This window comes from Sander vitreus, chromosome 10 (genome assembly GCF_031162955.1).
Source record: "Sander vitreus isolate 19-12246 chromosome 10, sanVit1, whole genome shotgun sequence".
Taxonomy (NCBI): domain Eukaryota; kingdom Metazoa; phylum Chordata; class Actinopteri; order Perciformes; family Percidae; genus Sander; species Sander vitreus.
In genome coordinates this window covers 16,407,647-16,418,528 of record NC_135864.1, presented here as the reverse complement: position 1 = coordinate 16,418,528, position 10,882 = coordinate 16,407,647, and positions in this window count along the sequence as shown.

The following is a 10,882-nucleotide window of genomic DNA, read 5'->3' as shown; positions in this document are numbered from 1 at the left end:
ACTTCTATACTGCGGCTCCACCTCCCGATCATTACTGTGAAAACTCCTGCTCTAAAATTACAATATGCCAGCACCCTTAGCTGGGATATTTTGGCTATGACTTTTGTACAGTGGGAGGAAGTGGAGATGCTTCGTCCATCTTTATATACAGTCTATGGTCTGGACCAAGTGTTTAATTCTAAGTATATAACATAAGTAGTTAGGCAGCAACACATTACTCATTAGTGTTACAGTAAGGTTAGTCTATATTCACGATGTTCCACTTCCGGGATTGCTCCGTTGCCACCGGAAAATCCGCTGGATTTCACTCTTTTCGGCTGGATGTGCGTTACCATCTGCATTCTTTGTGTTGGAATTTTAAACTCCGGTCGATTTATGAGGACTATGGTCAACTGCTCCTCAGATCTCTGCAGGGTAAAACATGACAGCTAGCTAGACTATCTGTCCAATCTCAGTTTTCTTCCACCAAAACAAGTTCCTTCCCGAGGCTATTTTGCAGCGGTACCGTGGCTCTGCCCGGTGCTTAACGCCGCCCATGATGATTGTGACTGTGTTTAAAGAAATGCAAATAAACCCCAGCATGTTTTTCTCCCGGAATGCTGTGTGGACTAGCCAGACCCTCCTTTGCTATGGTAAGGTCATTACTACTTGTTCATTTATTGGAGAGACTGGTCTGGGATAAGTTAGCTCGGCACAAGGGATGGAGGTGTGCGGAGGCAGCTAGCCTCAACCAAAGGAGGAGAAATGTCTTACATATTGTGTCTCCTCAGCTGGCATGGTAACGTTAGCCACTGGTAAGCCTACATTTGGGAGTCACCTGGGTTTTGTTCATTGCTGGAAGATGTTTGAACCCTGCAGCTTCATCGTGATGATGGGATTTTGTAGATGGGCTGTAGTTACCTCCTAACTGTAGGCTGGATGCTTGTTGAACCATATGTCTTGTTTTGTATTTCTACAAGTGTTAAATACAGAAGGCGTGATGTGTGGGTGTGGAGCCTTTGGAGTTGCTGAGCTCAGTATCAAAAGTAAAGTAACGCGTAATGAAAGTAAATGCTTAGACAAAAGCATCAAAACCTTAACTTTTATAACCATGCCTTTAAAAGGCACAACAGTACAATCACATTTTCTGCTTTGCACTTTGTTTGCAATTCTGTAACACACTACTTGCAAAACACTACACACTTTTTCAGAATCAGAATCAGAATCAGAAAAGCTTTATTGCCAAGTACGTTTTTTACACATACAAGGAATTTCTTTTGGTGTTGTAGGTGCACGTCACACATTCTCTAAAATAAGTTAAACAAACAGGTTAAACAGAAGAAACAATATACATATAAATATATGTATATATATACACACACAGAATGTATTAAAAATAAGAGAGTAAGAATTAAGAGTAAAAGAGCAGATTAAGTACAGTGGCATGTAGAGCCAGAGGTGGGGTGTGGAGAGAGTCAGGGTGGTTTCCGGGCCTTGTTAATAAGGCTAGTGGCAGAGGGAAAAAAACTGTCCTTGTGACGTGAGATTTTGGTCCTGATGGACCTCAGCCTCCTGCCAGAGGGGAGTGGCTCAAAGAGTTTGTTGCCGGGGTGGGAGGGGTCGGCCACAATCTTTTCAGCACGCTTCAGAGTCCTGGTGGCGTAAAGGTCTTGGAGCGGCAGCAGATTGCAGCCAATCACCTTCTCTGCAGACCGAATGACATGCTGCAGTCTGCCCTTGTCCTTGGCAGTGGCAGCAGCATACCAGATGGTGATGGAGGATGTGAGGATGGACTCAATGATGGCTGTGTAGAAGTGCACCATCATTGTCTTTGGCAGGTTGAATTTCTTCAGCTGCCGCAGGAAGTACATCCTCTGTTGTGCTTTCTTGACGAGGGAGCTGATGTTCAGCTCCCACTTGAGGTCCTGGGAGATGATAGTTCCCAGGAAGCGGAAAGACTCCACCATGTTAATTGTGGAACCACAGAGGGTGATGGGGGCAGGTGGGGCTGAGTTCCTCCTGAAGTCCACAACCATCTCCACTGTCTTTAGAGCATTGAGCTCTAGGTTGTTTTGCTTGCACCACTTCACCAGGTGGTCAGCATCCGACCTGTAGGCGGACTCGTCTCCATCAGAGATGAGTCCAATGAGGGAGGTGTCGTCCGCAAACTTCAGAAGCTTGACAGACTGGTGACTGGAGGTGCCACTGTTGGTGTACAGGGAGAAAAGCAGAGGAGAAAGAACACAGCCCTGAGGGGATCCGGTGCTGATGGTCTGTGAATCGGAGTCTTTCCCCAGCTTCACATGCTGCTTCCTGTCAGACTGGAAGTCAGTGATCCACCTGCAGGTGGAGTCAGGCACACCAGGCTGGGAGAGTTTCTCCTGAAGCAGAGCGGGGATGATGGTGTTAAAGGCAGAGCTGAAGTCCACAAACAGGATCCTGGCGTAGGTTCCTGGATAGGTAGGATAGGTAGGTAGTGTAGGGCCAGGTTGACTGCATCGTCTACAGACCTATTGGTTCTGTAGGCAAACTGCAGGGGATCCAGGAGGTGGTCGGTGATAGCTTTGAGGTGAGAAAGCACAAGGCGCTCAAAGGACTTCATAACCACAGAGGTCAGGGCGACAGGTCTGAAGTCATTCAGTCCTGTGGTCCTTGGCTTCTTGGGGACAGGGATTATGGTTGACGTCTTGAAGCAGGCTGGCACGTGGCACGGCGTAAATTTCTTACATTAGACACTTTGTTTAAGAATGAAAACTCTTGCAATCATTGGGAAAACACGTCTCTTCAAAATGCAAAACATCTGAAATTGGGGAAATATCACCTTGTGTGCTGCCAATAGTCTGTACCTATATTGCTTTTTATTTGTTTATTCTGTCTGAGTTCAGGTACAATTTCCTGTGTAATGTGCCGGACTGCTTTAAGGCACACAGATAGATCCTCAACCAAAACAGAAAAAAGAAGAGAAAATATTATAGTAATCTGTTTTTGCTATTGCATAAAATCAACAGAAGCCTTACAAACCCAATAACAAATCCATTCATTAAATAATAATGGTAAAATGGAAATGTTAAATCTGGTTTTAATTAAACAAAAAATGCAATATAATTCATTGATTGGTTACTGAAGTTTTGAAACAAATATAATCAGAGAAGTATTTTGCATTTTGTAAACCTAATGTTATCTGCTTTGCTGCTTTATCTCGGTGTGTTTCTAACTGATATATTTTCAGGAAAATGTCATAACTATAAAACCAAGTGAAATTCATGTAATATATGGTGAGACAGCTGTTTGACTCATTGAAACACTGAATTACCTGTTGATTAGCTTCTAAAATCATATATTGTGCCAAGTTACCTTTGTTATAAAATGTACTGCAGTTTAGTGGATTTATTTTCTGGCATCATCTTTGGTATCAGTATGTTGTGTTGTACAGTACATCACTTCCAAGAAATGCTACTTTTGATGATGAGTTTTGTCATAGATGTAAAAGCTTGTGCTGTTTTCTTTGTCTTTCAGCCATAGCGTACGGTGGCAGACAGGGGCAAACGCCCTGCAACTTAAGAAAACACACGCAAATAGACAAAACACAAGCAAATTAAGAAAACAACTTCATTAATTTGACAACACATGTGCAGCATTCAGCAAACGCGGTGCAAATACACACAACACAACCAAATACATAAACTCGCTGCAAATACACACAACACAACCAAATACATAAACGTGCTGCAAATATGAAACGATGCAAAAAGAAAAGCACACAAACCCAGAAAACAAATGCAACAAAAAAAACGCAGCATCCAGATTAGACAACGGAAGTTCTCCAGACCTCTAGAGGGAGCAGCTAGTGGAACAGCTTGATTTTCGACCCCATGGGGAGAGAGAGAGAGAGAGAGAGAGAGAGAGAGAGAGAGAGAGAGAGAGAGAACTGAACAGAAGAACTGCACAGACTGTAAATATTAAGTCTATGTTTGAGATATGTTTTCTCTTGTTTGGTGGGTGTGTCTCGGCTCAGGTCACAGGTGATACCCAATCAGCAGAGACATCTGTAAACTCGTGGTGATAAAACATTTAAAACTGCATCAGCGTTTAACATTGACGTTTGTTTAAGCCATATTACATGAGAGGGTTTAATTTCGAGGTCCGAAAGGCGCATTACTGAAGTATAGGCCTCCTCAAGTGTAATATTGTGATTATACAACGGTTACCAACAAAATAAGTGATCAATCTGTATTCATATTGTGGAGCAATTCACTTTTGAAATACAAAAACCAGACAGGATTTATAGTCCCTCCCTGTTTAGTAAACCAGCCGATTTACCGTGGGATTTATCAATCTGAATAAATCCAGCTCGCACATATAAACACAAAACTGCTTTGCTAACTCCAACGTGTTGTAAGTAAGACATCTGCTGAAAAAGTTATTGTATTCATTAGCATGATTGCCTACTGTTTAGTTCACAAACATCCAACACACCAAAGTACAAAGACATAGCGGACCAGACGCAAGCTTTTATTTTGAAAAGCCGAAGCTCGGGGACGGCACCAGCCGGGAGGGCATGAGACAGGAGCATAGACTGTATATTATTAATATATTATGTTATTAATAATAATAATAATATGAATTTAATATACAGTCTATGGAGTTCTCCAGGCTGCAGCCATACCCGACCGAACCCAAACTTCCGTTGTGTAATCTGGATGCTGTGTTTTTTTGTTGCATTTGTTTTCTGAGTTTGTGTGCTTTTCTTTTTGCATCGTTTCATCTGGTCGTGTTGTGTGTATTTGCAGCGCGTTTATGTATTTGGTTGTGTTGTGTGCATTTGCACCGCGTTTGCTGAATGATGCACATGTGTTGTCAAATTAATGAAGTTGTTTTCTTAATTTGCGTGTATTTTCTTAAGTTGCAGGGCGTTTGCCCCTGACGGCCACCGTAATAGTGGCCAAAACAATTGTGCAACCCAATTATCTTTCCCCTCAGTTTACAGTAAACAAATCCCAAAAAGTAAAATATATTACTTTCTGTGCAGCAAGGGATTTCTCCCAGAAAAGTCCTACCATACATAAGTAATTAGAGTAACAAAAAGAAAATTCATTAATGTAAAAACACAACAGATTACTTTAATCTTTATATCACTTTTAAATCCTTCATATATATCTTACAGTATTATGTTCTTAATTCAAAACCCCATAGAGACAGACAGGTTAAGTCAAACCTACTTTATATCACTGAAGACAATACAGACGTAACACTAGACACGCACAGGAATAAAATGACGTTATGTGAACGCAACAAGGAAATTAAAGTTTTAAAGAAATAATAATGTGCAAGTACTATGCCGTGATATTACAAAACCGAACACTTCTGCTACTGTATTTCAGCTGTAGACAATAGTCTGTGACTGCCTACAGATGGGATCTGAACAGAGGCACACCACGGTTGATTTAGTCAATTTAGAACATTTTGTTTCTTGCTTAACCCCAGGCAATCAGCATCGAACAGGCAAAACCCACACGGCATATTGCCAGGAGGATTGCCCACGGTGGACGAAAGCTGAACCTTTCTTATCCTCCTATAGCCTGGTATCTATCTATCAGCTTAATTCTCATCTTACTACACAATTCTTTTGCAGGAAAGTCTCTTGTACTCGGAGTAGCCTCAGTGTTTTTTTACATAGCCTTTAGCTTGGTAAAGAACTTTTCTTTCAAATTCATCCTGAGGCTCCTGTTTGACGTGTAGTGGTGTTAAATTATTTAGGTTGAATCTGTATCCTGTTATTGAATGGAGTTGGATGGAATACTCAAACACATCAAGTTACCACCTATAAAGGCTGCTTTGTGTGAATTAAACACAATATATTGACCTTGTAAATAGTGGGCCTGTACACCTGATCATTACATAACTCAATGTTTCCCCTCACTGCCTCTATGGGACTGTTCGTTATTTATTTAAGGGGCCACCGGAAGAGTTTTGGGACCTTTAGCCAAAAAAGACATGACCCTCCCCTCGCCAGTAAAAAAATTTCTATGACCCTCCAAAACGATTTGGAAAAAAGGCATGACCCTCCCCCAACAATTTATCAATTAGTTCTGTACTGGTTTGCGTTTGGCAACTACATACAGATTTCCATTGTTTTTTTTTACAGCCACGACATACGAGACTAAACCTCTGCATTCTGATCTGACGCATCACACTCCTCTGTTATTGTGTGGTGGCCTCCAGTAAACTAGTATTCACATGAAATAAAACAATAAAATATTGAGACCATTCAGCAAGGCACTAATATTCAACACACAAACTGGTTGCTATGGACTCGTCACTAGGCTTTCTCCACTTCGCCGTTTAAACAAAGTGGAATAAACGTATAAAAGTCCACATCTACACAAAACCCGCAATCAATTAGTAAGCTGACATCAAATGTGGCATTTAGGAAACCTTTATTGCAAGCTTGGCACAGTAAGATGTCCAGACATAGTACAACAGTCATTGTCGTTTTTTGCGTCCTGCTGCTCCCATCGTCAGCTTTTTTACTAAAGCAGTATATGAAATCTGATGTATTACCTACCACCATTTAGTTGTTTTGTGTTATTTAAGATATTTATAAAATATCTGATCATGCCAGAATTATTCCACTCATTTTTTAAACAATGCAATTATCCGTTTCAGCCACCAGGGGGGCAGCTCCCCCTGCCCCATATGTCTATGCCCTGCCCCACAGCAAACTCATGGGTCAGACCCATCTGGTAGCAAAGGAGGGCAGAGACTGAGAGAGCTACATGGAGTTACATGGAAAAATATGCACCAAACAAGCCACTTTGAAATTTTGCTGTTTCATGAATGCAAAAGTTGGGTGACCCCCCCCCCCTCCTGGACTGAAAAATGTTGGATGACCCTCCCCTCAGCAAAGAATAAAAAGACACGACCCTACCCTATTTTCCTCCGGTGGTCCATTCCATAAATACCGAACGGTCCCTAAGCATATCACATTTTAGCAATTGAAAGTGTTCTCAAGAAAAGGTTCTTGAGGGAATTCTGCATGTGAGCTGTTTTTTAATCACTATAATCTCAATAGACAATGCATATGCAACATTTTCATTAAAATGAATGAATTAGTCTAAGTTAAGTAAATTATTACGTCAGTATGCAATGTAACACCACATACAGGCTTTGCAAAAATAATACAATAAAGGCATTAGAAACTAAAACCAAAAATAAATAAATGAAATAAAAATATGAATATAGTATTAGGGCAAACAGTTAATATTACATTTTTTAAATATATATTTAATCTGCCCATTTTTTTCTCTTGTGCTGTACTGTAAGTCATATGTCCTTCACAGCATAGGAAACCATGCATAAAGACCAGACTTCCCAGCATGCCTCAGGCTTTCAAACATAGTTGCCAGCAGGATGCATCACCATGAAAGGTGCTGCCTCTTTAAGTTTCCTGCGTGGCATGTTAAGCAATGGTAATCTGCCGCAGTGCAGACAATAAATTCCACTGCATAACTAAGCGTCGCCTGACATCGTACCTGGATGGAATATCATTTGGGCAGATGGAGGGATAGATGGATGGAGGCCATGCCCCTTGCAGAATAAATATCTGTCCTCAGTGTTGACACAAAAGGGCCAAAATCTGACAACTAGTCACAGTGTCACCACTTGTCCATGCGCTGTATTAGAGTAAATAAAAGAGGACTGACATTCATTATTTCCCAGAGCTTAGTGCTGGTATGGTCAGCATGCGATTCATCTGTTCAGTGCAACAATGGAGCTCAATGCTATGACAAATCTGAAGGCTTTGGTTGTCTTCCCAGCTCCCGGAAGCTTAATAGTGTGCCATGTGGAATGATGTAATGCTAAAACACTGCAAAACTTGAGTGCTCACCAGCTTTAGTGAGGGCAGGGGAAAGAGGGAGAGACAGACTGGAAAGAGAGTGAGAAAGGGAGAGAGACAGAAGGAGACTCAAAGGGCCTGATTACTGCATATCATCTAGAATACAACTTGTACCACACAAATCTCCAGTGAGATCCCCATACTGTTGGAGTATGATAACAGAAATGAAAAGCTAGTTTGTGTTGGGGCTCTCTTAATGCAGCCGCCTCGCAGTGTTGAGGAAAGTGATCTTCGAATGTTCACTGCATGACTTAGACAGCAACTCTGCGGTATTTGACAAACTGAAAGCCATTTCAGACTGTCACAAGCAAAATTATTTGAAACACCCTATAGCAAGGACCTATAATCCCCAACAAAGAAATGTTATTATTCACAACAGTGTGAAAAGAGACACACCAAAGCTGCCCTGCACTAAGTGTGGGTTTTGCTACAGGGTTTTGATCTTTTTTCTTTCTCAATTTTTTCATGAAAGATATTAGACTGGCTTTTTATTCTTTTCACTTCTTTTAACTACAGAATATTAAATGGTGGTACTCTATAGAATACACAGTAACACTTGATAACACAGCTTTTTGCATAGATATTCTTACATAAAGGAAACCAGTCAATGCATTTGTGTGTGTGACAGCATGCTGTCAAATGTAATGAGAAATGCTAAATCGGAGGTAATGAAATATAGAGATTATTGCTAAATTTTTCGAATCCATTCGTATGATCTCTTCCATAAATGTGAATACCAAACCTCAGCATGTAGTACTACTTATCCAGATTGTTTAAAGGCTGGACTACATGTATACATTGCTTAAAAGTCAACGTTTTGGGGAAAACATTAAACTTGAGATATTATACCACAATGTATACCATATAATTTTACTCTGTTAAAATTGAGACCAAATCAGGAGAATGAATTTCTATCAACAATACTGAGATATTACAATAATAAAATGATCTCCCAATAAGTTAATGCAATACACATCACTGTGGAATTGAAATCACTTGAAATTAAAATCTGATATTATTATTTGTATCTACCACTGCAGTCTGTGGGCATGTTTCAGTCTCATCTCACACTGAGCTAAATATGCAAAAGGAATACATATCAGATCTCAATCAGACAATTACAGAGATTAATCGTCATAAGCAGTGTTTTTTTATTACATTACCAACCAAATTACATTATATCATTAGGCAACATAATTGCAGTTTGTATTTTATATCATGATTTAGAGAAAAACATTTGATCGGAGGTGTAATGAGGTCTGGTTCTTGAAAGGTCTCATAAGAGTAGTTTCCTCATGGTAAGTCTTTATTATTGCATGGTACAGAAATCAATTACAGTTTTATAGAGAATCTTGATCCCTTTACAGGGAACCCAGCAAGGAACACTTTGCATTTTTACAGGTCTTCAGGATTTAAACAGCAGAGAAATTGATGACATATTTAAGGTGTTTCAAAGCCTAATCCATGCTGGGACAAGCTTAATAATAATAATAATAATAATAATAATAATAATAATAATAATAATAATAATAATAATAATAATGAAAACCAACTCCAGTACAATTCCTTCATCCAATCAAACGCCATCCAATAGTACATTTTGACATTTTGTGGCTTTTTGGTGACTGTATGACAAACATGGTATCTTAGCATTCATGGTCGATTTTCTATTTCATTTCAGATCCCAGACCAATTTGTTGCAGCCCGTAGAAACACGCTTTTTACTATGCATGGCGTGCTAATACCCTTAGCCATTTTTGGACAAAAGGCAGAGCAGAGAGCCAGGGGCATTTCATTTCATGCTCTGCCTCCTCAACCCCAGATGTTCACCTCGAAAACAGCTCCACTGATACAGGTAGAAGCTTAATGGCCTGCAAATTGCCCCGAGCTCAGGTAATGAAATGCAACCTCTGTATAATTTTAATTGAGAACTCTGGATGGAAATCAAATGATAATGTGCTCCTTGCATGGAAAGTTTTCAAGTAACAGTGAAATTTGTGTCTGGTATGTAAGTGCAGCTTGGGCTAAGGTAAATGGCTTTTTCTTTGTGAGCCTCTCTCCATTTTAATTGTGGATTGCACGGTGTAATAAACGGGTTGGTCATGACTTAGGATCTGGTAAATGAAGCAGAGGATGTACACACCTCTGAATGCACAATGGTGCTACATATTTACAATTCAATCCGACAGGGTGCCTATTAGAAGCCATAAAGCTGCTCAACTGTTAAATAAGATATACTCAATAACCCCACCCCTCCCACTCCTCCCCCGCTACACAGACACACAGACACTCAATTTCTGCACTTTACAGTGTTCAGTCAATGTGTCGTCATTGTATTACATGTTTTCTCTAGGTTGGATATTTCAGGTGTCTGTTGTACTTGATTAAGACCAGCACAAAGCAGTGCCCTTATATGTAATCACCTGTTCTTGTTTCAACAGGGCCGCAGTGCAGCAACCCAAATAGCTGACAGCTGCAAAGAAAGAGGAAGGCAGAGGCTTGAGTGAATGTCGGCCTCCGAGCTTCATGAAAGTGAGTGACTAAGATTTATTTTAGCAAGCTCAAATCAGCTACTGTTAGTTAGCCTGTGAAATTGTCTTGATTTGAGTCTGTTTTATTCTAAAACTACACTGCAGTTTTCACTGAGAGTGATTAAGACATCTTGCATAATAATATAATGGAAGATGTTTTGGAACAAGGAGGAAGCTTTGAGAGACAAAACATACCTGATAACATATAATAAAACCAAAGATTCCCAGAGTGTCCTTGTCTGAGGGCTTATCACTATGTTGAAAGAAGTTCTCAAAAACGTTAACGGTTACTTAAACCTGCGGTAAAAATGTGTTTGGCCACTTGAGGGCAGCACAACAATCTGTAAACTCAACACTAAAATATTACTTATTAAGTTGATATGGCAAACGGTTGTCTAATTACACATCCAGCAGAAATGTAGAGCAATATAAGCATTCAACAAGGAGTCGTGTTTCAGATACCTGACAAATATAA